General features: G+C 41.2%; 1 pseudogene; it reads left to right on the top strand.

Annotated features, from left to right (window-relative positions):
- Window positions 1–108: 108 nt before the first annotated feature.
- Window positions 109–26,786, top strand: LOC138153459 (uncharacterized; annotated as a pseudogene).
- The last annotated feature ends 969 nt before the right edge of the window (window positions 26,787–27,755 follow it).

Genomic DNA, 27,755 nt, shown 5'->3' with positions numbered 1-27,755 from the left:
TTCTATATTGATGATTCCATGATTCTTCTTCTCAATACATACACACACTTCCCAGCAAGGAGGTAGAAATATAGGGTCTTCTGTTAAACAATTATTCCTGGTTCAGGGATGAGTTCCCTAGGTGAGTGACCCTACCGTAATTTATGGTGACCAGCAAGTAATATTTCCCATACTCCTATTGGGTCTTATGGAAAATGAGTAGCTGAGGGATTAAGGTAATAGAGCGGTCTATGTCCTGCTCATTGTCTTCCTTGTCTTTTTAGTACTCAGGTAAGTTACTCAGAGCCTCAGAATTCCCTAAAGTGTGGAATCCTTCATTTATTAAAGACCCTGAAAGATCCTCACCCTTGCGTCTCTGCCTCAGCTGAAACCTTCCACTTTCCCCGGGGGAACACTGTTTTACAAAGGACAAAGGAAAGAGGAAACTGGGCAAACACTCTGGTAGGAAGATTCCTCCTATTTCCTGACCCTGCTGACATTTCTCTCCTAGATCTCTAGCTGTAGGAGGTGGGAAAGGCTGGGAATCAGGGTCTCACATCTTACCCACCAATTTCTTCTGGAAAAGGAACAGCAAGGGGACAGTTTTCCCTTCCTGTCTCAGGATCAGGAATGAAAAAAGGGAAACCAGACATCTTAGTCTCTTAATAAATGCTTGTGTCCTGCCTAGATCCTTCCGGAGGGCTCCTGCCCCTGGATATCTGGTACAGGGAACCACGGCCCAGGATGGGTAACTAACAAGTGCCAATATCCTTCTGGAGACCAAATGACGTTAACCCCGGGGCGATGACCCCTTTCTTCCAGTTACTGTGACCTTCAGGTTGCCTGAGGCCAGCTCTGGTATTTCTTTGCTCCATCTCCCTTCAGAATGCCATCTACTCCAGCAGCTATTGCAAGTTTAGGGATTTAAACCCATAACCCACCCCTCTTCGTGGGGGAATGGTGGGTTACTCATCAGATTTAAGCACAGCTAAGAGGCAATGTTGACTTAGAGCACTGGTCTCTGTCCACCACGAGCCACTGAGCTCTCAGTGTTCCAAGGAACATTCTGGTCTAAGACTACGTAAACTGCAGAGAAGGTATGGCTCTACATTGGCTCCTTAAACTAGGGAAATCACAGGTGTAATTAAAAAAAAAAAAAGAATCCTCCCTGCACCCCTCCCCCCAACCATTTCTGTAGCACTTTCTTCTCCTCACTTTACAGAATTTTCATCACAACAACCCTTGGAGGGAAGGAGTTTAGGTATTAACCGCATTTTATAGAGACAAGAACCAAGACACAGGAAGGTTAAGTGACTTTCCTACAACCACTCAACTAATAAGTTTTAGAGTCAAAATTTTGAACCCAGTCAAGGATGTGCAGACAAATAACAACTGGTTCCCCAGAAATGCTAAGTATATAACGTTTAATCTGCCTCATTAACTTTCTCAAGTCTAGACAATCAGTAAAATAAATCAAACCCTGACTTATAGATTTCTGAGAGGTAAATGCTTACACTGAAAATTTAACTATCAGCTCCTGCACACCTCTGAATCCAGGTTTCCTAAATCCCAGAACTTACTCAAAGTTCCTTTGTGGGGTCTTATTGGTATCAATCTTAGGCAATGCCAAGAGGAATCTTTCTTTTCCTTGGTTTCCTCTGCTGTTTTACAGAGATAGAAGGATGAGTGTGAGCAGGGGAGCTGTTCATCTCAAGGCTTTTCTGACCCTAAATCTTCCTGAGGTCAGTTTTCTGGTCTCTGGCCTTGTTTGGAGATATTCACCAGGCTACATCTGAGGATGAAGAGGGGAGGAGGATGCTGAACTCACCTTGAACCAGTGTTGTTTTCTGGCCTGTAGTTCACGGCAAAAAGTCATCCATATGGTTCTGATTCCCATTATCAGTCTCCCTAAGAGATACTGGTTCCAGGAGAGGGCCCATTCTCCAAGGCTTGAAACAGTTAGGATCCACAGCCTGGGACGGTTTGCTGAGCAGCAGACCCAGGACAGGTGAGATTTGATGTGGGGAGAAACAAAGGTCAGGAAATAGATTCTTACCTGAAGAGGGCATGCTTTGGTTGGGAGGTGGGTGAATCAAGTAGGTTTTTGGGAAAGAAAGCATTGGTGGCCAGAAGGGAAGAGTGAACTTAGATAGTGAGGAGGGAGGCTTACTGAGGACAAACCTGGAAGATTTCATAACAATATCACATTCTGAACTGTTTCTATGGTATCTCTATCTGGCCTTGTAACAGAGGATTATCCGGAGGGAGGAACTTGGATTTCATCAGCCATTGGGAATTTTCTCTGCTATATTTCCAAGTGGGAACATTCATGCATGTGTATATCTGAGCACATGTGCATATAAATGCAATGACTTGGAGGAAGCATGATGTAGAAGAAGGAATGATGAACTCTGGAGATATAAGGACAAAAGTGAAATCTGCCTGGGGATTACATTCCATTGGGGATAAACAGCATGTGCTCCTACAGGCACATACAAAATATTTGCTATGTTAATTAAGATAATTTGGGGGAAGGTTGAAAACAATAGCAACTGTGGGAGAAAGATTTCATATAGAAAGTGGAACTTGAGTTGAGCCTTGAACAAAATTAGGGAGTCTGAGAGACAGAGATGAAGAATTAGAGCACTCCAGGCATGGGAGAGGGCCAATGCATAAGCAGGGAGGCAGGAGACGTGTGGGTTGTCTGAATCATACAGGGCATGAAGAAGAAAAATTCCACATATTAAAGCTGGAAAGGTAGGTTGGATCTAGGTTGTAAAGGGCTTTAAATTATAAATAAAGGAGTTTCTTCTTGATGCTAGAAGTAATTGAGGCCCCTGGAATTTATTGACCAGGCTAGTGACATGCTTTGCTTAGTCATGTCCAACTTTTTTGTGACCCCGTTGGGGTTTTCTTGGCAGAGATACTGGAGTGGTTTTCCATTTCCTTCTCCAGTTCATTTTTCAGATGAGTAAACTGAGGCGAACAGGACTAAGTGACTCACCCAGGGTCATACAGCTAATAAGTGTCTGAGGCCTGATTTGAACTCAGGTCTTCATGACTCCAGACCTGGCACTCTATCTACTGCACCACCTCACTACTTTAGGAATATGATTTTGGCTGCTGGACAGAGCAGCCATGGATTGAAATGGGAAGAGACCTAAAGCAGGAAAATTAATTAGGAGGTTATTACAATAATCCACATGAGAGGTGACTAAAGCCTGAAAGAGGTTCTGTTGCCAGAGATGCCCACAAAGCCAATAAGAGTCTGGTCCCTAGGGCTGGTGCTGACTACCTCCAGAAGTACCACTTAGAAGAAACATTATGTCTCATGCTTTTAGAGGCTATCTCTGTGACCAGATAGCTTTGGGATGCTTACTCACATTTCTATTGTGTATGAATAGTACTTTAAGGTTTATAGAGCACTTTGAACACATCATCTATTTGGATCTTCACAACAGGTTTTATTTTCCCTATTTTATAGAGGAGGGACAACAGCCTCAGAGAGGCTGAACGATTTGCCCAGGATCACCCAGCTGGTGTCAGAAGTGGGATATGAACTCAGGTGTCTCCCAGTGTCAGTTTCATAGCTCTTTCTGCCAAACCACACTATGCTTCAAGGTCTCTCGTTCCCTGGTTCCTCAGTACAACCTCAGAAGTTAGGAGGGGTAGTCTTAGGTCAGCATGGTACCTCCAGCAGCTGCCTAACTCACAATGGGGAAACAGGGTAGGGAAGACTTAAGTTCATGCCAGGAGGCAAAAGGGAATAGGGAGGCTTATGTATCAGTACTGAATGAAGAGAAAAATTCACCATGAGATTGTTGGGTTTTTATTCAAGCATGTCTGACTCTTTGTGACCCCATTTGATGTTTTCTTGGCAGAGATAACTGGAGTGGTTTGCCATTCACTTCTCCAACTCATTTTACAGATGAGGAAACTGAGGCAAACAGAGTTCAGTGACTTGCCCAGGATCACATAGCTAGTAAATGTCTGAGGTTGGATTTGAACTCAGGAAGAAGGGTCTTCCTGATTCCAAACTCAGTGCTCTGTCTAGCCATCTAGCTGCCCTACCATGAGATAAGGACTGTCTTAGAAAAGTTTTCCTCAATCCTTTCTCCTCTCTTAGTTCTTCACTGAACCTGGAATGAGATGACTGCTTATGTAATTTTCCTATCATGCTGTTCTGATTGTATCGCTCCTTTTTTTTTTCTTTTTGGAGGGCAATTGGGGTTAAGTCACATGGCTAGTAAGTGTGTCAAGTGTCTGAGGTCAGATTTGAACTCAGGTCTTCCTGACTCCAGGGCCGGTGCTCTATTCACTGTGCCACTTAGCTGCCCCTAATTACATCACTTCCCAAAACCCTTTAGTGACTCCCTAGTGCTGAGAGATTAGAATATAAACTCTTTGACTTTATATTCAAGGTACTCCACAATCTGATTCCAACATCCCTTTCCACTCTCAGCTCATCTCAGACCTCATCACAGGCTGCATGCTAACCTATTCTTCGCTACTTGCCCTGACTTCATGGTTTTAAATATCACATAGTGGTTAGGAAGGTGCCTGACAAATAGTAGGCCCTTAATAAACTCTTGTCAATTGTTTCATGCCTCACTGTCCCACTTCTGGAATGACTCTCCCTTCCTACCTGTTACAATCATCCCATGACATTGAAGTACAGTTCTGGTACCATTGCCCCCACAAAGTCGTCTCAGACATGCCCCTCACCTCCCAGCCAGAAGTGATCTCTTCCTCCTCTTGTTTCTCAGTAATTTTTTCTGGACCTTTCCTTTGTACTTATCACATTCTGGCTCATATCAGTTATTTGGGGGCATATATTATCATTCTATAAAAATGTAAGCTCTTTGAAGTCTGGGTATGTTTTATTTCTTCTGTTTCATCTCTCAAAGGCTGGATGACCACTTGCTGGGCACATTGTAAAAGAGGTTAGATTATATTAGAGGTGTCAAATTCACAGCACGAGGTTCACAGCACTACTGAGTATGGTCAAAATCAGATTAAAATGTAGTTCCTATTTGATTTTAATATGTGTGTATACACACACATATATAATATGCACACACATACCTATATACACACATATACACATACACATATAGAAACATAATACATACATACATACATACAAATAGATAGTTATCTAGGTCAATATCTTACCCATAGGGATACTTATGAATGATTTAATGACCCCGTTACTATTTCAGTTTGACACCCCTGTATTAGATAATCGCTGGGGTCCCTTCTGAGAATCCCCTGAGAGTTTGTGAGCCTGGAATTGGAAGCAGCTGCTCAATAGGTCCACACTGCCCTCTTGTGCCCAGATCCCACACTTCATGCTCTGTCCTTGGTAGGGGATTAAGTAAAGTTTCTAGGCTGATGGAAGTAACTCGAGCCAAAACAATTCCTGTGATTTAGTTCCCTGAAGTATCAAAGAATCAGAAGGAAAATGGGAACTCAAGAACATAGAATCCCACGACTGGAAGGCCAAATTTTATCTGAACAGGAATCCCTTCCAGAGCAGAATGAGTAATGGTCTTGAAATCAGATCTGAGTTTGAGTTCTGGCTTTCATCTTTATTGCCCTCTATTAGCTGCTGTTTCTATCAATGCGAAGTAAAGGACTTGGTGTTTGGAATTATGCAAGAAATGCTGCCAAATCCATCATGCTCTTTGATCTATCAACCCCACTACTGAGTTTATTACTTCAAGAAGGTTATTGACAATAAGAAAAGCATTGATGTCCTGAGGAGTAAAAAGTGACCTTCTAGAGCCTGGCCAGGGGACTTAAGAAATTTCCTATTGCAGTCATGTCACATCTGAGAAGAAGCTTTATGGGACCAATGCTACGTTAGAATTGAACCATGTTGAGTCTATTCTTCTCCAGAGACTGAGGTGGTATAGGAGAGGTATTGGGGGAAATATACTTTGTTCTTGCTCTCTCTTTGAAGTGAATATCTCTTTGTAGATTCTAATTGAAGTGGTTAAATGGAACGTGGAAGAGGAAAGGAACTTACTTATAAGCCTCTAAAGATGGGGAGAAATCAGCCGGTGCGGGCTCCAGATGACAACACAAGAAATTTCCCTACCCCTCTGGGCAACCCACTCCCTAGAAACCTGAAGGGAGCTGTGTTATGTCTGGCTCTGGGAGGGGAAGCCAGGGTATGCATGCTCTTGTATTAACAATATAAAAAAGGACTCAAATTTAGCATAAAATAGCTTAGAACTTGAAAAATAAATTAATCTTTTATTTGATTCTCTACATGGAATCAGAAGTTATTGAATGCTACAAATTTATTCCTGATAATGCAGGTTCATATGAGAAAGATTATCTGATCTTAGTTGTTTTCTTTAGCTGATTTTTATATAGTGTTTCAATTGTTACCTTATTTGATTCTCACAACAGCCCAGGGAGGCAGGTGCTGTTATTATTTCAATTTTACAGATGAGAAAACTGAGGCAAATAGAAGTTAAATGACTTGCCCAGAGTTACACAGCTAGTAATCATCTGAGGCTGGATTCGAATTCAGGTCTTCTGAATCCAGATCTGGAACCTCTGTGTCACCTTCTTTATGCCTTTGATATACACTTCCCCCAGTCCAAACTATTCTATGTTTATGACTCTCAGAATACTTTGGGCTTAATATAAGCAAAACAGAACTGAGTAGCTGTGAGATGCATAAATCTAGCAACATCTTCACCCCAAATGTTCATGTCGACTATTTGTGCTCAACCTGTGATAGAACCTTTTGAGCTCATATTGGTCTGATCAGTCACAGGTGGACACACTGTACCTTGATCTCAACATAGTGATGTCATTTTGGTTCTCTTCAAGAACAACAAAAAAACCCAACCAACCAGGATGCTTCATCATTAGCCCTCTGGAATTAGAATTGGTCATTATATTGATTAGTGCTTAAATCTACTAAAGCTGTTTATCTTCACGATGTCATTCCCTTGTTTTCTTCCACAAGAGAAAAAGCAACACATGGGAAGGTTTCCTGTTGGTGGAGGGGTCTAATGAGACTAACCCAGTTTCTCTCATGCTCCTGACTCAGCAAATCTTTTTTGGATTTTAGTCAGGGTTTAATCATAACCCTTTAGTTTGTACCATAGCTCTACAGCTGGGAGTCATCATGTCCAACGTAGAACTCGTTATATTTCAACACTTCTTTCCATATTTCCATAGTGGGCATCAACATCCTTCTAGTTACCCTAGTTTGAAAGCTTGGCTCATCCTCAGCTCCTCACTCTCACCCTACATATCCAATCAGTTGCCAAAACTTGTCATTTCTACTCCTGCAACACCCCTTGCATGTGGTTCTTTTCTATGCTCACACAGCCATTACTCTCATTCGGGTCCACATCACCTGTCTTCTGGACTATTAGAAAAGCCTCCTCATTAGTTTCTCTTCTCCAAGTCTCTCCTCACTCCAATCCATCCTGAACTTAGCTACCAAAGGGATTTTCTGCAAGCACAGGTCTGATCATATATTTCCCTACTCAATAAACCCCAGTGGAGATCTGGGATCAAATATAAACTCCTCCTTTTTTAAAAATTTAAAGCTCTTCACCACTGGCCCTGTCTTTCTATTTTTGCCTTATTATACATTACTAAGGTCTACAAACCATGTGGTTAAGCCAAACTGGCCTTTTTGTTGCTTCTTACACATGGCATTCCATCTCCCATGTTCATGTCTTTACATAGGTTGTTGGAATGCGTTCCCTCCTCACCTTTACCTCTTGGAATCCCTCATTTGCTTCAGGACTCAGCTTAAATCCAACTTCTGCAAAAATGCTGCTAGGACTTCCTCTGCACTAACAAGGTTATTTTGTATCTAATTATATATGTATACATATATATGTATTTCAATTAATTTTTACTTGAATCTCTAGGGTTCTATAAGTAAACCACATATCTTTTGCAAGTAATAATAATTTAGTTTCCTCTTTGCATATGCTTTTTCTTTCCATTTCTTTTTTCTTTTCTCCTTCCTTCCTTCCTTCCTTCCTTCCTTCCTTCCTTCCTTCCTTCCTTCCTTCCTTTCTTCCTTCCTTCCTTTCCTTCCCTCCCTCCCTCCACTCCTCCCCCTTCCTCCCCTCTTTCCTTCCTCCCTTTCTTTCTCTTAGAATTTTCAGAAACACATTAAGTAATGGTAATGACAAAGCCTCTTGTTTCTCCATTATAAATAAAACTAGTTCTCATTTTTCAATATATACTGTTTACCATTTTAAAGATAGGTACATTTGGGATGGCTAGGTGGCATGGTAAATAGAGCACCAGCCCTGGAATCAGGAGGACCTGAGTTCAAATCCAGCCTCAGAAACTTAACACTTACTAGCTGGGTTACTGGGCAAGTCACTTACCCCAGTTGCCCTCCAAAAAGCAAAAAAAAAATGTATCTATGTATATATATATATATAGGTACATTTGGTCCTGTGTGCTCTAGTGTGTTAAAAACAACAATAGCAATAGAATAACTGAATGCTACATTTTTGTCAAAAGGTTTTTATTTAGGTATTGACATGATAGTATGATTTTTGCTTTTGTTATTCATTTTCTGTCTATAGTTTTCCTAATGTTGAACCAATCCTGCATTTCTGCTATAAACTGGAGCTGATTCTCATGAGAATCTAATGATTCTAATGAGAAGCTGTTGCTACAGCTTCTTTGCCATTTTTGCGTCAGTATTCATTAGTGAAATTGTCAACAGTTTTCTTTCTGTTTTCTTTCTTGACTTCATTGTGGACTTCTGTGGTCTTCTCCCACTGGAACTGCTCCTCATATGTGTTTTATTCCCCTATTAACACATGATTTCCTTGAGGGCTGGGACTGTCTTGCTTGTTTGTATCCCCAGCACTTAGCCCAGAGCCTGGTATACAGTAAATGCTTACTACAAGTTTTGTCATTTATTCATCTATTCACTCATTCTGATGTGCGCCCATTATGAAAACTAATAAATTTCCATTTCTTTCATAATGGATTCCTTTTCTTCCCTTTTCTTTTATCTCTTAAATCAAACAAAATATCACAGTTTCCTGAGTCTGCCTTTCTTTGTTCCATCTTTGGTTCTTGAAGATAATGGATTTTGAAGGAAAATGACTTTTCCCCCCATTAGGATATAAACACTTGATCATCATTTTGCTCCTTCTGATTGTTCAAATATGGTTACCTTCCTAGATTTCTCCTGTCTTCTGCATTTGTGGCTTAAAGATTTTACCCAGCTCTGCTTTTGTCAACAGGAATATTTGAAAATCATGTATTTTAGTAAAATTCCAATTTTTTTTCCTTGTAGAATTATATACTCAGTTTTCTAGGATGTTATTTTTGGTTTTAATTTTTTTTCTTTTTGCATGCAATATTATGGGATATCTTTTCTTTTGGACTAATCTCTTCTAGGCCTTCTGTGATCCTGACTGTAGCTCCTTTGTACTTAATCTCTTTCTTCCTGGGTGCTTGAAGTATTTTTTTTCTTTGACCTGAAAACTCTGGATTTTGACTATAGTATTCCTGGGTATGGTCAATTTAGGGTTTCTTTTAGGAAACAACCTGTACAGTCTTTCTATTTTTATTTTCCCCTCTGACTCTACTGATTCTGGACAGTTTTTTTTTATTATATCTTGAAATATGGTATGTAGAGGGGTTTTTTGGGGGGGAGGGTTGGTCATGGTTTTCAGGATATGGTGGTTTTAAAATTTCCTTCTTTCTATTGTTTTCTAGATCAGTTGGTTTAGATAGTAGGTATTTTTCTTATTCACTACTTTTCCCAATCTTTTGATTTTGTTCTAATATTGCTTATTTCTTCTTTGAATCATTTTTTTCCTGTTCCTTCTATTCCATTTTTTAGGATGTTGACTAATAGGGTAAGATTGCCTAATTTTTTCTCTAAGATACTTCTCTATCCAAGTGCTTTAAATTTCATTTTTCTAATCTCATATCCTGTTTCATTTCTTCCATCTATTCATGGAGTGGTTGTGGACAATCCCTTTTTCTTCTGAGTTCTACTTGTGGTGTTATTTTCTTCCTTTTGGAAGAATCTTGGAATTCTTTCAACCTATAATATTTCTTAATTATAGTAGAACAGTCTCTCTCCTTCTCCTTTTTGCTTATGTCTAATACTTCAGTTCTTGCATTAGGACTTTGAATGAGGGCCAGTGAGAACCTGAAATTGGGTGGTTCAGTTGTATTTTCTGAGTTCTATAGTCAGAACTATCCAAGGTCATTTTTATCCATTCACACAGCATCAGCCCCAAGAGAAGAAGAAGAAAAAAGACTTTGGAACTTGCTTTAAGAATATATGGAGGGTAGGGGCGGCCAGGTAGCACAGCGAGTAAGAGCACCGGCTCCAGTGTTGGAATGACCTGGAGATTGAATCCCAGGCTCAGACACTTAGCACCCACCCAGAAACACCTGGCCATGTAACCTTGAGCAAGTTACTTAACCCCAATTGCTTAAGGGCGGCCAGGTGGCTCAGCGAGTAAGAGCACCGGCTCCAGTGTCAGGATGACCTGGATCAAATCTGGGCTCAGATAGTCAGCACCACACCCAGAAATAACTGGCCGTGTAACCTTGAGCAAGTTATTAACCCCGATTGCTTTAAAAAAAAAAAAAGAATATATGGAGGGCAAAAAAAATTTTGGGGGGGGGATCCGCAGAGAGGATGTTCTGTTTGTGTTTTTGCCAATGCCATTGGCAAAATTAAACTGGTCTCTAACTTAAAAGAGAAAGTGAAAAAGACTAGAGGAAACCATTTTTACTCTCAAGTGAAAACACCTATATCTAGTCAAACCCAGATCTGACCATGTTTCTTTACCCTGGCCATTTTCTATTCTGCCACCCCATACTTGTATCATTTCCCCCTTTTATCCTTCATTATAAGAACTATAATAAGATCAATATTACCATTACTTCTAGAAAGGGCATGCCAATCAAGTGCCCTATTTTTCATCCATCATTCTGGTGACATTTCAGGTCAGAACAACCTTCGTTGATTCCCCTCCCCCCCCCCACTTTTGTACCTGTGTTGTCTCCCCTTCTAAAATGCAAGCTTTCTTAACCCAATGTCTGATAAATCCCCAAACATAAATTATTTATTTAATGGAGGACTGGCCAATGAACCCAGTCCCTATGAGTATGCACAGAGCAACAGTGATGCAATTTCCCGCTTGGAAGAGGTTGTGGAGTTTATTTGATGTAAGAAAAATGTCTCAATCTGCTAACAATATGAAGAGGAAGAGCCTTGTTGATTGGCTGGGGGTTCATTCTAAGGGTCTAGTCATGTAGACCTTCTTCCTCTTCCTTCTTGGTTTGACTTCTTCTCTTTTACTGTCAGACAACATTTGGTGAGAAACAAAGCTATAAGGGGAAAGGCCTTAGACCTCTTCCCTATCTGAAGTTGACCCATGAATAGAGGCTTCTTCTTTTTTTTTGAGGGGTAAAGGCAAGGTAATTGGGGTTAAATGACTTGCCCAAGGTCACACAGCTAGTAAGTGTGTTACTTGTCTGAGGTTGGATTTGAACTCAGGTCCTCCTGATTCCAGGGCCGGTGCTCTATTCACTGTGCCACTTAGCTGCCCCAGCTTCTACTTTGTTTGCCTTGATGTTTGTTCTTTCATTTTAGGTGAAGGAAGTGGTTGGCTGAGACCTCATGAGTTTTGAAAGATCAAGAGACTGAGTCATGTAAGAGTTCAGACTGAGTCTTGGAATCTGGGAGTCTAGGAGATTAGTCCATGCCAGGTTTTGCAGCCAGCCCTGCATCTTCCTCAGGAATAAGGGAGAAGCCCCTAGTTCAGGGGTAACTGAGACCAGGATTCCTACTTCAGGTATGCTGCATTTGGATGTAAATTTGGTGAGACCAATTCTGTATAGTAACTGAAGTTACCATATAGCTTTGGTCTCCTTCTGAGCCCACTGTTCCCAAAGACCAAAATGGGGTAGAGGAGAGTGTGCTACTGAGATGTTGAGTGGAAATGTTTGTACTTCTGTTTTGCTGTTCTTTGAATTAAACAACCTTTTGTTTTGTTTCATTTTGCTTTTTGGAGAGGGGAATGCCGGGTAATTAGGGATAAGCAACTTGACCAAGGTCACATGGCTAGTCAGTGCTGTGTTAAGTGTCTGAGGCTGGATTTGAACTCAGGTCCTCCTGACTCCAGGGCCAGTGCTCTATTCACTATGAAATCTAGCTGGTTAAATGGAACTGGGGTGCTAGTCACTGGCTAACAGCAGAGGAAGCTTATTTAGAATGAGAGTTCTAGCTGATGGCATTAGAGAAAGACATTTCAATCCCTCAGGTACCCCGAGAATCCTGAGGGAAAGAAGTAGCTGGCGTCATTCTCGGATAACAAACCTAGAGAATACTTGCTTCATCTGGAAAGTAATTCCCACTTGATAAAAACTATTGGAAAGCAGTCTGGCAGTAATTAGGCTTTTATTAACACAAGCCATAATGAAATCAAAATGTATCAGTGACCTGAATATTTAAGTTTTACTAATAAAAAATAGAAAAGAAACATTTTTTTTCAGAGATAAAGTAGGTAATTCTGATTACATGAAATTGAAAAGCTTTTGCACTAATAAAATTGGCAAGTCTAGGATAAGAAGGAAGGCAGTTGAGAGAAAAAAACTTTGCATCAAATATCTTGGAAAAAGGGTTTGATATCTAAGAAATGTAGACAACTCATAGAAAAATATAAGACCAAAAGCCATTCCACTAGAAAAATAGTTTAAAAAAACAAACAGTTGTCAAAAGTAGAATAACAAAGTATTAATAACCATATTAAAGAATATTCCAAATCACTAATAATAAGAGAAATGCAAATCAAAGCAATCTAAGAACTGATGCAAAGTGAAGTGTTCAGAACCAGGAGAACATTGTACACAGCAACAGCATTTGGTAAGGATGATCAACTGTGATTTAGCTATTCTCAGCAATATAAGCAAAGACAATTCCAAAGGACCCATGATGAAAAATGCTATCTACCTCTAGAGAAAGAACTGATAAGCTCTGAATGAAGATGGAGAATATTTTTTCCACTTTCTTTATTTTTCTTATTTTTATGTGTATTTTTCTTTTACAACATTGCTAATATGGAAATATGTTTCGTATGACTTCATATGCCATGTATAATTGGTAACACATTTTTGCTTTCTCAGGAGGTAGGCAAGGGCAGGAGTGAGAGACAGAACTTGAAACTCAAAATTTTTAAAAATGAATGTGAAAATTTGTTTTACAGATAATTGTGAAATATTTAATGAAACAAATAAAAATATATTTAAAAAGACAACCCTGAGTTTTCTCCTCATACCCAGCAAATTGATAATAATGACAAAAGATAGGAATAGTCAATTTTAGAAAGGTTATGGGAAAAGGTGCATTGTTGCAGGAGACATGAATTTGCTACAACTGTTCTGGAAGGCAATTTAAAATTATACAAATAAAGTCAACAAATTAATTCCCATATCCTTTGACCCAGAGATTCCGCTATTAGGTACATACACCAAGAAGTTCATTGGCAAAAGGAAAGCTCCCACATATTCCTGAAAACAGTAGTACTTTTTGAGGTAGCAAAGAATTAGAGGGTGTCTAAGTGGTGCAGTGAATAGAGCACTGGCCCTGGAGTCAGGAGGACCTGAGTTCAATTTGGCCTCAGATACTTAACACTTACTAGCCATGTGACCTTGGTCAAGTGGCTTAACCCCAATTGCCCTGCCTTCCTCCCTCTAAAAACAAAAAAAGAATTGGAAACAAAGTAAATAATCCATTGGGGAATGGCTAAACAAATTGTGGTTCATGGATATAATGGAATATTACTATGCCATTAAAAAAATGAGGAACATAATACAGAGAAGTATAAAAAGACTTATGTGAATGAATGCAAAATGAAATAAACAGAAACAGGAAAACAATAAGCACAAACACCACGAGAATATAAATGGAAAGAATAGCTATCAAAGAAATTTGGAATAATAAAAAACAAACTTGGTTGAATGGAGAGATATCAGAAGTCCCCTCCTTCTATTAGGAGATCCATGGGAATGAAACACTACACATAATATCAGATTTTTTTTAATGTGTTCATTGGTTTTACTGATTAGTTTCCACTTATTCTTTTTGAAAAAATATTTGTTATAAAGGATGGTTATCTGGGAAGTGGGGAGGGTCACAGGGGGAAATGTAGGAAATGTAAAAACTAAAAGATGTCAATAAAATCTATTAAAATTTTTAAAAGGATATAAATTCCCTGAAACAGGAACTATCTTGCTTTTGTATTTGTATTCCCAGAGCTATGAACATTTGCTGGCATATAGCAAATGCTTAATAAAGTTTTTTTTTCACTAATTCAGTGAAATGTTCTTTTAAATAATGGAGGAAATGCTTCAAGGAGGAAAAAAAAAGTTATAAGTAGATTGTTGTTGCTTTCAGTCGTGTCTGACTCTTCATGATCCCACTTGGAGATTTCTTGGCAAAGATACCAGAACGGTTTGTCATTTCCTTTTCCAGCTTACTTTACAGATAAGGAAACGGAGGCCAACAGGATTAAGTGACTTGCCCAGGGTCACACAACTAGTAAGTATTTGAGGCCATGTTTGAACTCAGAAAGATGAATCTTCCTGACTTTAGGCCTGGCACTCTAACCACTGTGCCAACTAGCTGCCCTTTAAACAGATAGAGGGGAATTATTATCTGTGTTAAAATGGTGAAGGGTGAAAGAGTGGGACAAAAAGGTGGAAGCAGAGAAGGCCCCCTGAGCATTTGGGGCTATATAATAAGTATTAGTCCATTTCTGTAGGCACAAGAGCCAGACTGTTTCTGGAGGGAGCAGATTTTTGCATCCCACAGCATGATAATGTGGGTTCTTACCAGATGAGAAGCCATCTAGTGATGGGTAGCAGAAAAAGAGAAGTAGCTGGTGACTCCCTAACTGAAGGGAACCAGGGCAGCTATTGGACAACCTGACATATAAGCAATGGAGAAATCAGCTGCCTTCACAAGGCGTATATCTGGGTATAATGTAAAGTTTTCTGAGAACTGGCATATATGATAATCATCACTAACTTCTATGAGGACAAATGACCCTACCAGAAGGAACCCAGGTCATATTGCTAAGAAATATGAAGTTCTAAGCAAAAAACCAAACCAAACCAAACCAAAACCCCCCTCAAAACCTTAAGAATACAAATCAGTTGTTTGAAGGTAGGAGATTCAGAATTGAAAGGCTGATTTGGGAAGGGAATAGCTGAGAAGATGGTGTCTTCATCCAATCTGGAGTTCCACTCCACAGCTTAGAATATGGGAATGATGGACTTAGTCCACTTGGCATGTACCTAACAGAGACCAGAAAATTTGTCTAATGACAAATTGTGAATCTAATCAAAGTGATTTTAAATTGAAGAGAAAGGAGGTGGGAGAAAACTTCCCACATAGATCTCTTCTTCTAGTCTCATTGCCTTGTTATGTAACCCTCTGGGCAATGAGACTAGAAGAAGAGACAATATTCTCAGTAATTCATAAGAGATAATATCCAAGAAGAAGGTCATATTTATTATATATTATGTATACATGTATGTGTGTGAGTGCAATATATTTTGCGTATATTATATATACATTTATGTGTATATGTGTGTGCGCACACACATACACACATACACAAATGGAGGCAGTGTAGTATAGGGGAAATATTGATAGATTTTAATTTAGAAGACCCAGGTTCACATCCTTACTATGCTACTTTCACCTTAGGCTGATCATCGCATCTCCATGGGACTCAGTATCCTCAGCTGTAAAGTGAGGGGATTGGACTAGTTGGCCTCTATAAACCCTTCTAGCTCTAAATCTGTGATCCTTGGAAATGCACAAAGTATTGGAAATGCGGGCAGCCAGGTGGTTCAGTGGATAGAGCGCTAGACCTGGATTCTGGAAGTCTCATTTTTGCAAGTTCAAATCTGGCCTCAGACACTTACTAGTTGTTTGGCCCTGGGCAAATCACTTAACCCAGTTTGCCTTAGTTTCCTCATCTATAAAATGAGCTGGAGAAGGAAAGATCAAACCACTCCAGTATCTCTGCCAAGAAAACCCAAATGGGGTCATGAAAAGTCAGACATGACTGAAAAATAGCTGAACAACAATCATTAATAAACAAGATTTACTACTGAATCTAGCTGGAGGAGGAAACATCTGGAGGTTTATGCCACCCTGGACTTCCCAGACAGTAAACACCCTCTGCTCCCTGTGGCCTCTACCACTGACTGACAGGTTTTCCCCAGAATGTCCATTTTAGAAGATACCCAGGCCAGTCACATCTTCATTAGTCTCTCGCTTTCTAAGGCTTTCTCTACAATGCCTCAGAAGCTTCCCCACCCTGGCAGCTCCCTCCCTCCCACCTCTCTGCTTTCTTTTATGAATCATCTGACCCCTTTAGAATATAAATCCCTCAAAGGTAGGCTGTCTTTCTCTATACTTGTGTTTGCATTCCCAGTACTTAGCACAATGCCCCCACAAAGGACTACATAGACAACTGCAATGCCCAATAATATAGAAAAGTGTGGTGGAGAGTGGCTAGACTTGGAATCAGGAAGACTTGAGTTCAAATTCTACCTCCAACACTTACCAGTTGTGTGACCATGGTCACATTTTTTTTAAAATAACTTCTCTATACCTGTTTATCATTCACAAAACGGAAAGCCTTACAGGGCTTTGTGAGTGTCCGAGGACATAATTCATTAAAAACACTTCATGAATCTTGAGGCAATCTAGATACGGCATTTGCTGTCATGGTTATCGGTGCCGCAGTAGGAGTGATATATGATATGTGTATTGGAGTTTTCAAGTAAACTATGTGAGGTCAGAGAGTAAAAGTCATTACCAACAAAAGCAAACCTTTATTTCCTGGAGGACATAGTCAGAGACCAGCTAGTTTTGTGGTGTTAGGTTTTAGAAAATTAGCTTTCTCTTTATGAAAGGACTTTAGAGGTCTCTGGGAAATAGAAGGTAAGTAGCCTCCTGCCCCACAAGGGTGGGGGCCAATGAAGCTTTGTCCTGGCCCTCTTGCCTTGGCAAGATGTGGAGGGATGCAGACTGACCTTCTGGGAAGATGTGAGGAGCCTGAGAACATCCCTAACATGAAATCCTGATGAAAAGTCTGTGCACGATCACTCTTACCCTCTCTGGGGAGACTCTCCAATCTGGGGAACACAGAGTTGCTTTAATCTTTGGTGGGCTGCCTGCCCTTCAAGCCATCAGTCAGTGATAACCAATTTTCCTGGACTAGCCTAGGGGGTATATTCATAAAGGCAAGTTTGCTGGATTAGAGTGGGGATGGTGTGTGGTTAGAATGGGGAAGAGGAGGATTCCAAAGCTAACGATGGATTGTGGAATATCTGTTCTTTGGAATCATTTTATCGACTATCCCCAGGATAGCTTAGACTTAACTACTCCTCAGACACTTCCTGGTGTGCAGTGCTGCTGGTTTAGGACCTGTGCTAATAATCACTGAGGTAGCGAATAGAATCCATCCAACCCCAAAGCCAAGTTCCCTCTGGACTTACCTAGGGAAGGAGCTGAGCGGGGGGAACAACACAGTTGTTAGCTAAAGGACTCCACAGCTTGATTAGGTCATGCCTGGTTTCCCCGCTGTCTTTTATGCAGCCCTTGGTTTTTGATGACCTCAAGATGTGAGGCCACCCAGCTGTTCAGAGGGGTGAGGGGTTGTCTTCCCCTGCTCACTGGCCCCCTTGCCTGGCTCCTCGTCCCCTGGGTCTCAGCAATCTTAGCAAAAGGCTCCCTAGACCTGACTCAGGCAGCTGAACCATCTGATTTCCATTAGGCATGAAGCCTGAGGTTAAGGTGCTAAAAACCAGACCAAGTTGAATGTCAAGGCCAAAGGAATTCCCTGCAAATAAATTTCAGCCACAGCTGGAGTCTCCCTGAAGCCTGCCATGTGGGGGTCTCCTGCCTTTTGTGTCTTTAGAATTTCTTGATAATTCAAAACACTGCTCTGGCCTGGTCCTGATGCGGTCAGGATGCAGCTGACCTCCTTGAGCTCAGCTTCCATCTGCTTTTTGCTCCCAGCCCCCTTCACTCTAAGGAACAGTCCAAACTTTGGAGAGCCTTTTTCCTACTATGTGGTGGAAGGAGGTTAGGGTAAAGCCTTCTCAGCTTTAAGGATTCATCAGATGAATCCTTCAGTCCTGAAAGATATCTGAGGCAAATGCCCAGAAGGTGCAAGTGTTTGCTGGTTTTCATCTCTTAACCTGGCATATTATACCCAGAAGGGGCCTTAGATATCATAATCATTATTATTATTATTATTATTTAGCAAATAACAAATATTATTAGTATTAGTATGCCCCCAAATCATCTCAAACTTAACAAATTCAAAGTAGAACTTGTCTTTTTTCCCAAGCCCTCCCCCTTTTCTCAATTTTGCCATTTTGGTTTTTGTTGGGGATTATTTTGCTGGGGACACCACCATCCTTCCAGTCACCTGAGTTCACAGTCTCAGAATCCTGTATAATCATTTGCTAAGTTTTGTGAAATCTGTCTTCTGATCTCTCAAGTCTATTCCTTCCTCTACTTGCCTAGACACTGCCCTAAAGGTCCTCATTACTTTTCCTCTAGACTCTTTCAGTGGCCTCCTGATTGATTTTCCTGTCTCTCTTCTCCAATACAGCTGCCAAAAGGATATTCCTAGAGCATAGGTTGATCCATACCACTTCCTTGATCAATAGATTCCAGAAGACCCCCTTTTACCTCTGGGATAAAATAAAAAGACTTTTGTTTGGCATTGAAAGTCCATCACAAACTGACTACAACCTAGTTTTCCACCCTCATTATATATGTGCTTATTATTATTATGTATGACCCCGGTGGTCTAGCTGAACTGGTCTGGATTTTCCTCCCACATGATATTCCATCTCCCACCCCTGGCTTTTTGCACAGACTGTTGTTATTCTTGGTCTACTTCTTAGAATCCCTACTTTCCTTCCAACTTCAACTTCAACATGAAATTTTTCCTGTTTACCTCAATTGCTGTTGCTTCCCCTTGAAAATTACCTTGTATTTATCTTATATCTACTTAACACAAGTACAAACTATCTCCACCAGTAGAATGTGAACTCCCTGAGGGCAGGGACCTGCAGCTCCGAGGTCACCTGTGGCCTTCTAGGTCCTGGCATGACTTTTTGACCAAGTCCAAGTTTTACAGAACAAATCCTTTTATTAAGGGTATTTGTTCTGTGAAGTTTGGATTCAGTCAAAAGACTGCACTTGAGGGCCTAGTGGTCCACAAGTGGCCTTGAGGCCACAGGTTCCCCACCCCTGATCTAGGCTTTGCCTAGCACAAAGTGTATATTTAATAAGTGCTTATGGAATGATTGATTGAATGTTGTTATAGGTTGGGTCTGATTTCCACGGTAGTTTAGGTTCCATAGTGGGACAGATGAGACACTTGTAGGCCATTCAACAGTTTAAAAGGAGATTTTTTACCTAGCCATAGCAGGAGAAGGATATTCAACACCCTGAGTTGATTCAGCTGAGAGAAGCTCTCATCTCAAGAGAGAGCATCTGAGAGCCAGTCCCGTTCCACCACGCCTACCATGGTCACTTTGTACTCAGGTGATGAGGAAGAGAAGTCAACCAGCCTTTAGTCTCTTGAGGGAGCCAAAGCTAGAGGAATGTCTCAACAATCTTTGAAAAACAAACAAAACCAACTCTCTTAAGCTGCTTAGGAGGGGTTAAGATTTTGGTCCTACCACAGATTTTTTAAATATTTCATTTTAATTTTTAGTTCCACATTCTCTCCCTCCCCCCCTTCCTCCCTTCTCTACCTCCTCCCAAGCCATTGAGATGGCAAGAAATGTGATACCCATTATTCATATACATCATGCAAAACATATTTTCACATTAGCCATCTTAAAAAAAAGAAATATAATAAAAGGAAAAAAATGCCTCCAAGTCCATTAGTTCTTAATCTGGAGGTAGATAGCATTTATATCATGAGTCCACCTCCAGACTGAGAACTGCTTCCTCAATCCAGAAGGTCACTCAGGGTATATGCTGCTGGGCTAGTTGCAAAACCTTGTCTGGAACTGAGGTGCCCTCTATACCCCAGAATGCTTTCAAGATCACAAGGTCATAAAGGCTTCTTGCCCTCCACCTAAAACAAACAAGAAAACAGCAACAAAAGCAGAGGCTACGGTTTAAGGCCCATTTCTCAGACCCCATGGTTTCAAAGAGGAGGACCCTATAGCATAGGCCAGATATTATAAGCAAGGGAGTCACTGAATGAAGCCAAAAATGGCTGAACTCAAACAAAGCTTAGTTATGTCTCACATCTAGGGCCTCCCAAAAAGGGCTTAACAGGTTTCCTTCTGGAAAATATGCCCAATGTCTAAGACATCCCAGTGACCTGAGTTCAAATATAGCCTCAGATATTTACTGACTGTGTGACCCTAAGCAAATCACTTGAACTCTATTTGACTCAGTTTCTTTAACTGTAAAATGGGGGTAACAATAGGAAACTATATTCTAGGATTGTTAATCAAATGAGGGAATATTTGTAAACCACTTAGCACAGTCCCTGACAAATGGTAGGTGCTCAGTAAATATTTCCTTCCTTTCTTCCAATGTATAAAATAAGTATCTGGTTTAACAGCAAGCACCCTAGCATACCCAGGATGGCTGGTAGCACAGGTTCTTTGATCTGCTTTTCTAAAGGAAAGCAACTCAAAAGAGGTTAACCATTTTACTTTAATCAAATATATATCATTTACCTAGTTCAGGGGGAAAAGTCAGCACTCTGAACTTCAGAGAAAATACAAACAGAAGTTACAAGCAGACAGAGAAAATAACACAATTCAACAAACCAACAGACAGGGCTTCTAGCTGTCTGACCATCATATACCTACATAGTTAGTTACCAGAGAGAAAAGCACCAGCATCTGGGTTTTCAAAGTTGAGGGGGTGCTCAATGGCTGCCCAAAGTCTCATCTAGCCAAATTACACAACTCTTCCCATAAGTGAGCCCCAAAGTAAAAACCTCACATCCTTCTCCAGGTTCAGAAGATATCACAACCTTTGTGACCCACTGCCTATTTACAAAGTAACAAAAGGTACACCTTCCTGAAAAACAAGCCTCCCCTAAGAAAGCTTCTCTTGTTGGGCTGCAAGTGAGACCCATTAAAGGGCAGGGAAGATCTTCAAATTTCCTTACCATTACATCTGGTATAGGCAATTGTTTATTGCTTCTATCAGAAAAGAAAATTTTAAAACATGAAAGACTCATAAGTACATATTAACAAATACATAGAACAGAAAATAAAATAATCTACCACCAACATTATTCTCCCCCACTCCCAAAAAGTAAAGAAAGGCACTTTGTGGCATTGCTGGAGAGATATTTCACTTTCACCTCAGACCTTCGCTGTTAGAGTAACTTTTAAGTTACGGATGTTCTTTTTGGCCAGCTAAGGCATAGTTCAGACTTTCTTAACCCTTCTAGCTCCAGACTGCAGTGTCCTCTTGCTGGTAATGTACCCTTCCTCCGAAAAGCATGATATCATGTCAACTTCACCCAGATAGCCAAGACCAACTCAGGAACCCTGGAACTCTTGAGGTAGCTGCCAAGGCTGGAAATATTAATCTCTCAGGATCGTCAGTTGCTGATTATAGTTCAGTGCTCAGGAAAGAACTAGAAGTTAGTCAGGGAGTTAAGGTTTGGTCTTAGAATTAACTGTGTGAGCATATGCTGATCAATATTGCCATGTACTTACACTGTTGGTCACCATTGCCATTGATAGTAGAAGAGAGAGAAATTCCACCACCACCCCACCATTTCTTGCTGGAGGGCCAAGTGGACAGGCTGTACTGGAAGAGTCCCAAAGAGCTACCCAAAGAGAGAGAGAGAGCTTTTCTTCTTGTTCCTCCTATAGCCAACTGAGTGGGGAGTTTCTTCCTCAAAAGTCCATCCCTTGGTTTTAGAAAACCCTGGGAAGACTTATGTGAACTGATGCAAAGTGAAGGTAGAAGAACAGGGAGAACAACTGGAGAATAGTGACAATAATATTGTTAAGACAACTTTGAAAGATTTAGGAATGCTGATCAATATAATGGAACAAACAATTGAGTCTGGAAGACTCATGATGAAGCAGGCTTTCTTATCACCAGACAGAGAGTATGGGTGCAGTATGAAGCATAACTTTTTTTGGACATGACTGATGCAAGAGTTTGTTTTGCTTGTTTATATATATTTTATAATATGTATAATATGCATATGATACATTGTTATGTATATATACATAGAATATGTATAATATGTATTTTATAATACTGTTTGTAATAAAAATCTTTGTTTTCTCAATGGGTGGGGGAAGAGAGAGGCGGGAAGGAGAAAATTCAGAACTGAAAATAAAATTGGATAAAAAAAATTATTTTAAGTCCATCCCCCTCTACATTGAGTGACCAGTCCTCTTTGACACAGAGCCCAGTAATGGAGGTAGAGAGCTGCTCTCTCATCTCCTCAAAGTACAGAGTGCTTATCCCAGCAAGAGATCAATGAACACGTCCATCTTCAAAAAGCTGGAATCAAACCCAACTTCAGGGGGTCATCCCTGCTGAAATCATCACTATCAGAGATGTAACTAGAGATTCTGATCTAAGATAACTTGCCTAAGGAGAGCAGCATAAATTTTGTGTTAAATTAACTGTTTAAGATCAATTCAGTGGAAGAAAGTGAGAGTAGGGGAAAAGGAGGGGAACTCTGGGGAAAGATTTCAGACCTCTGTTTCAGGAGGCTCCATGGAAGTGAGAAAGCCCAGAAAACAGTGAAGCTATTGTAGAGTGTGACAGGAGGGAAGCTGCTGGGGGAGGGAACTTGGGGCTGGGCTAGGGAGTCATTCATTTGGCATATGGTTGCTGGAGGGAGAGGGGCACCATCAAACAACTTTCCATTTTATTTTTATTTGTTTACATATTTTAATTTTATTTTTATTGACATCTTGTATTGTTATATCCCCTTCATTTAAAAAATACTTTTATTTTTAGTTACAAATTTTCTCCCTCCCCCTAACCCTTCTGCCACCCACTGAGAAGGCAAGAAAAAGGATAATCAATCATTATATATATGAAGTCATGCAAAACATATTTCTGCATTAGCCATGCATCCCCCACATTTTTGAATATGTTTCTCCCTGCTCTCCTACCCAGAATACCATCCCTCATAACGAAGAATAAAAACAAAAGAGAAAACATTAAACAAAACCACCCAACAATCAATTAATAGATCTGACAGCACATGTGATATTTCACACCCATTGTCTTCCTCTTTTACAAAGAGGGGAGGGAAGTACATATTCTCAACTCTCTTCCAGGGACAAAGTTTATCATTACAATTACACAATGTTCAGTCTCTTTTTAAATTGTCTTTTCTGTTTCCATAATTTTAGTCATTTACTCTGTTCTTCTGGTTCTGCTCACTTCATTTTGTATCAGTTCATCTAAGTTTTCCCATGTTTATCTATAGTCTTCATATTCATAATTTTTTTTAGCACAATAAATTTACTACATTTAGGTGCCATGATTTGTTTAACCAATCGATAGGAACCTACTTTGTTTCCAGTTTTTTTCAGTTTTCCATTGTAATTAGCTATTCTTGCTAGCTAGGTGCTAAGCTTGGTTATTTTTAACAGCTGAATGAATAGGAGAATGTCAGTGCCCTTTAAATTTGGTCACTCCAAAGTGAAGTCCAGTTCAGGTCACCCTAGTTATAACCCTAAGAAGAACCACAACAGCACAACAGAAATCTATACAGTGATTTAAGGTTTCTGAAGTGTTTTGTCATATCTATATGCTATCTCAAACTACCTCAAGACTGAGTCCTTGATTGGATCAAAGCAAGGAGGCTTCTGGTGATCCCTAAGGGCTACTGACTTTATTGAAAGAACTCTGTGGCCCCGCAGCTGAAATGAGCAAGATCATACTATAGCTGGAGAGAACACAGAAGATCCCAATAGCTGAGCACACTGCATCTAGGTTCAAGAACAAAGCAGCCCTCCTAGCCCTGTCCAGTGGTCATAGTCTTAGAGGTACAGCAGCCTACCTAGCTCTGTTCAATAGCGGCTACACAGTGGCAGTGACCTGGTCTTGCCAGCAGCTATAGCCCAGCCTAGTTCAGCTACAGCGGAACCTGGCAAAGAGCCAGCTTAGAGTGGCCGTGACCTGCACACTGGCCTAGCAGACCCAGTTGTTCCAGTCCCATGGAGATCCTGTGCCTTTGAGAGCCAGCCCAGTTGAACAACACTGTGGTTCATCCGTCATCAACATCACACACTATATTAGGATATTCTTGAGCAACATAGGACACTGAGGTCCTGTGGGTCTGGAATTATGAATTGTCTTGACTGTGTGTTCCAGGCTCCAGTTCAGATAGAATGCTCACTGTACCCATTCATGGGACAAGTTTTTTAGCTGGTGCAGCCTGGTCTTCTCATTATCTCCTGTCCACCAGACCTTGACTCCTACTTAATCCTAGGATACATGGCAAGACGTAGGCTAATTCAATCAATCAACCAAAGTTAACGAGTGCTTCTTATGGACCTTGCTGGACAGGTGACTCCTTTGATCAAATCTGTACTTTGTCTATCCTCAGGTCTGTGGTGAAGTAGATTGTGCTTCATTAAGACTAGCCTAAAGATGCTGGTAACTCATATAGGGAAGTGGTGGTAGAGGTTGTATAGGAAGTCAGAGGCAGATATAGGTTTTTCTGAAGATGTAATCATAAGGAAGATTTCCTAAGTCAACAGATGAATAATTTTATTTCTAACTCTCATTTTTATAGCACTTCATGGTTTACAAATTTCTTCCCTCCCAACAACTTTGTAAAGTAGGAAGATGGTATGGGGATTGTTATACCCATAATATACCCCATGATAGATGGGGAACCAGAGGATCCTAGAGGTAACACAGGAACCTGGCCAGTAAGTGCTGGTGACAGTAGACCTGGATGGCTCTAGGAAACCTACTAAATGGTCCCATAATTGGAGTCAAACCAAGAGTAGGGTCATCAAGGCTTTGTGCCAGGCTGCTGAAAGTTAGAGGACACTGTCAGCCCTTGGAAATCTTCAGGAGGATAGAAACAACAGAGTTTTGGCCGATCTCTTGTGACCGGCGGCAGGCAGGGTCAGACGTGGCAGTGTCTGCAGAGCAGGAATGGGCCTTGTTTGGCACTGGTGTTTGGGAGGTGCTAGAGGCCTGGACAGCACTGCAGATTGCTGTGGAGAGCAGCTTAGGGGGAGCCCCTAGTCATGAGAAGGTCCTGGGGCTCCGAGGAGCAGTCTGGGACTATTTTGTCCATAATGCTGCCTCTTAGCAGAATGAGGTCGAGGCCTTCCTGGTTGCCATCATGATCACCGAATTTGACACCCTAGCAGATAAGCCAGCATCTGAAGACAATGTTCAGATACCACCAGAGTAGTGAGGAACCCTTGCTGAGAAAGTTCATTATTCAGATGCGCCAGAAGCAGATGGAGGTCAAAAGCACCGAGGTCCAGACAGTCGACCACGCCAACACCAACGACTGAGTCCAGGAGGAAAAAAATAGATGGGGAGCTGAGGAAATGGAGGTGACTCAGCAGGGAAACCCCTGCCCTGCCCTGTGGTGCCCAGGATGGGCCATCAGCAGCCACTAGCCTGGGCATGAAACTGCTGAAGACAGCTGGATTGGCACCCAGAGGAAAAAGAAGTGAGAGCCTAGCCCTTCTCCAGGGGCCTGAGCCAGCCTTCCATGTGTGCTCCAGGATCTCTCAGGGAAGAGCATCTTCTGAACCTCTTGCTCCACCCCCCAACATTCCCTGCACAGCTATGAAGCTGGCCCAGAGCACCCAAAGGGGCCCCAGTGCATGTGGAGTCTCTACTTGAGAACATTGGGTGCTTGGCTTTGACATTTACGGGTGTCCTGTGATCTCCAGCAAATCACCTGACCCCTTTGGGCCTCCATTTCCTTATCTGTAAAATGGGAACAATAATAGCCTCCCAAAATTGGAGGGATAGACATTGACTTTACTCTGCTTCACAGGAACTGGGGGAGGGAGAGGGGAATGGGGATATGAAGAGATGAAGTGTGAAAAGTGTTCCCAGTCTTTGTTCATCCCTTGCTAGCCCTCCCAGGACCTTCCCCAGTTAACACCTACTGAGAATTAAGGGTCAGCTGGAAAGAGCAGTGCCAAGATGGAACAACAGGCAGATGTCTCCCTTCTCTCACCCCACCTACCTTGTCTTCACTCCTGTGGCTTCCAACCTAATCTCATTCTCTTCCCCTACCTAATCAGCTCTCACCTCAAGTAAAGTAACCTCAGAGCATGTTTCTTCTTTGTCCACTCCATCCTCCACAATTTCCAAAGTCATCTTCCCAAGGGACAGACTTGGTTATATCACACCCATACTTAGAAACATTCAGTAACTCCCTCTTCCTTCTAGGAAAAACTCCAAAGTGCTCAGCCCTGCATCTAAAGGCCTCCACAGTATTCCTTTCACTTGCCTTTCCAGGCTGATGGACCTACCTTCTCTTCCTACATTCTTCCCCACTATGTGGAATCTTCTCCCTTCTTCACATTAGCCTCTCAATCCGGACCCTCAAAGCTGCCTCATAGACTTTAACCAGGTTTCCCTTCCTTGGATGGACAGTCTGTGTTCTCAGTAATAGAGTAAGTGTGAAGGTTTAAAAAAAAAAAAGAAACAGTTTTGTGCATGGCAAACAAGCATAATGAATTAAAATACCTCCAGGAGCTTCTTCTCCACTTGCCCATGTTGAGCTTCTCTATCTCTACCTATGTGCCATGACTCCCTGTTGCTTGTCCTGGGCACAAAAATGACTAGTTATGGCTCTGCTCAGAACCTTGTTCTGTTGCTTTGTACCTTGGCCTTGACTCACTGGTGTCCAAGCTTAATCTTAGTCCTTTTTGGTCGATGCCTTTATTTTTATTTATTTATTTATTTTTTTTAAGCAATTGGGGTTAAGTAACTTGCTCCAGGTTACACGGCCAGGTGTTTCTGGGTGGGTGCTAAGTGTCTGAGCCTGGATTCGATCCCCAGGTCATCCCAACACTGGAGCTGGTGCTCTTACTCACTGTGCTACCTGGCCACCCCATGGTCGATGCCTTTAGAATATCATCTGTCCTTGGATGTATAGTGATCATGCCCTGGCTGTCTCTCCCAAAGCCAGACTTCTACATCTGCCCCTCAGGGCTCCAGGGAGTAACCCTGAGTGGTTTCTTGAGATCACCTAGTCTCATTGAGAAGTTCCCTTGACCTCCCATTTTCTAGCATTGTCTCTCACTAGATGCATGAGTGTAGGACTCACTGAATGAGGACAGGAGGAAGTAGTTGAAATTGACAGGCCTTTTTGAATGCCTCCCTAATAGCTAACATTCATATATCACTTTAAGGTTTTCAAACTGCTTCATGGATTGTCTCTTTGAACTACACAACAATGCATTATGGTAGGTGCTGTTACTATCCCCATTTCACAGATAAGGAATCAGAGACAAACAGAAGTTAAATAACTTTCCTATAGCCATGCCTCTAGGAAGTATTCAAAGCAAGACTCTAAATCCTCTTCTATCCCCTTTGCTACCTAGCTGCCAATCAAAGACCCTCCTTTTTGAGGTTTGGTTACCTGACCAGAACCAGTTTCAGAATGCCTATGAATGTTTCACAGTCTCTCCAAGGCATTTCTATTCCATGTTATCATGAACTCCTAGAAGCAAGCTCC

This window comes from Petaurus breviceps, unplaced genomic scaffold (genome assembly GCF_028583685.1).
Source record: "Petaurus breviceps papuanus isolate PSGF00001 unplaced genomic scaffold, PetGlider_PUasm1.0 90994, whole genome shotgun sequence".
Classification (NCBI taxonomy): Eukaryota; Metazoa; Chordata; class Mammalia; order Diprotodontia; family Petauridae; genus Petaurus; species Petaurus breviceps.
This window is presented reverse-complemented; position numbering and strand designations above follow the sequence as displayed.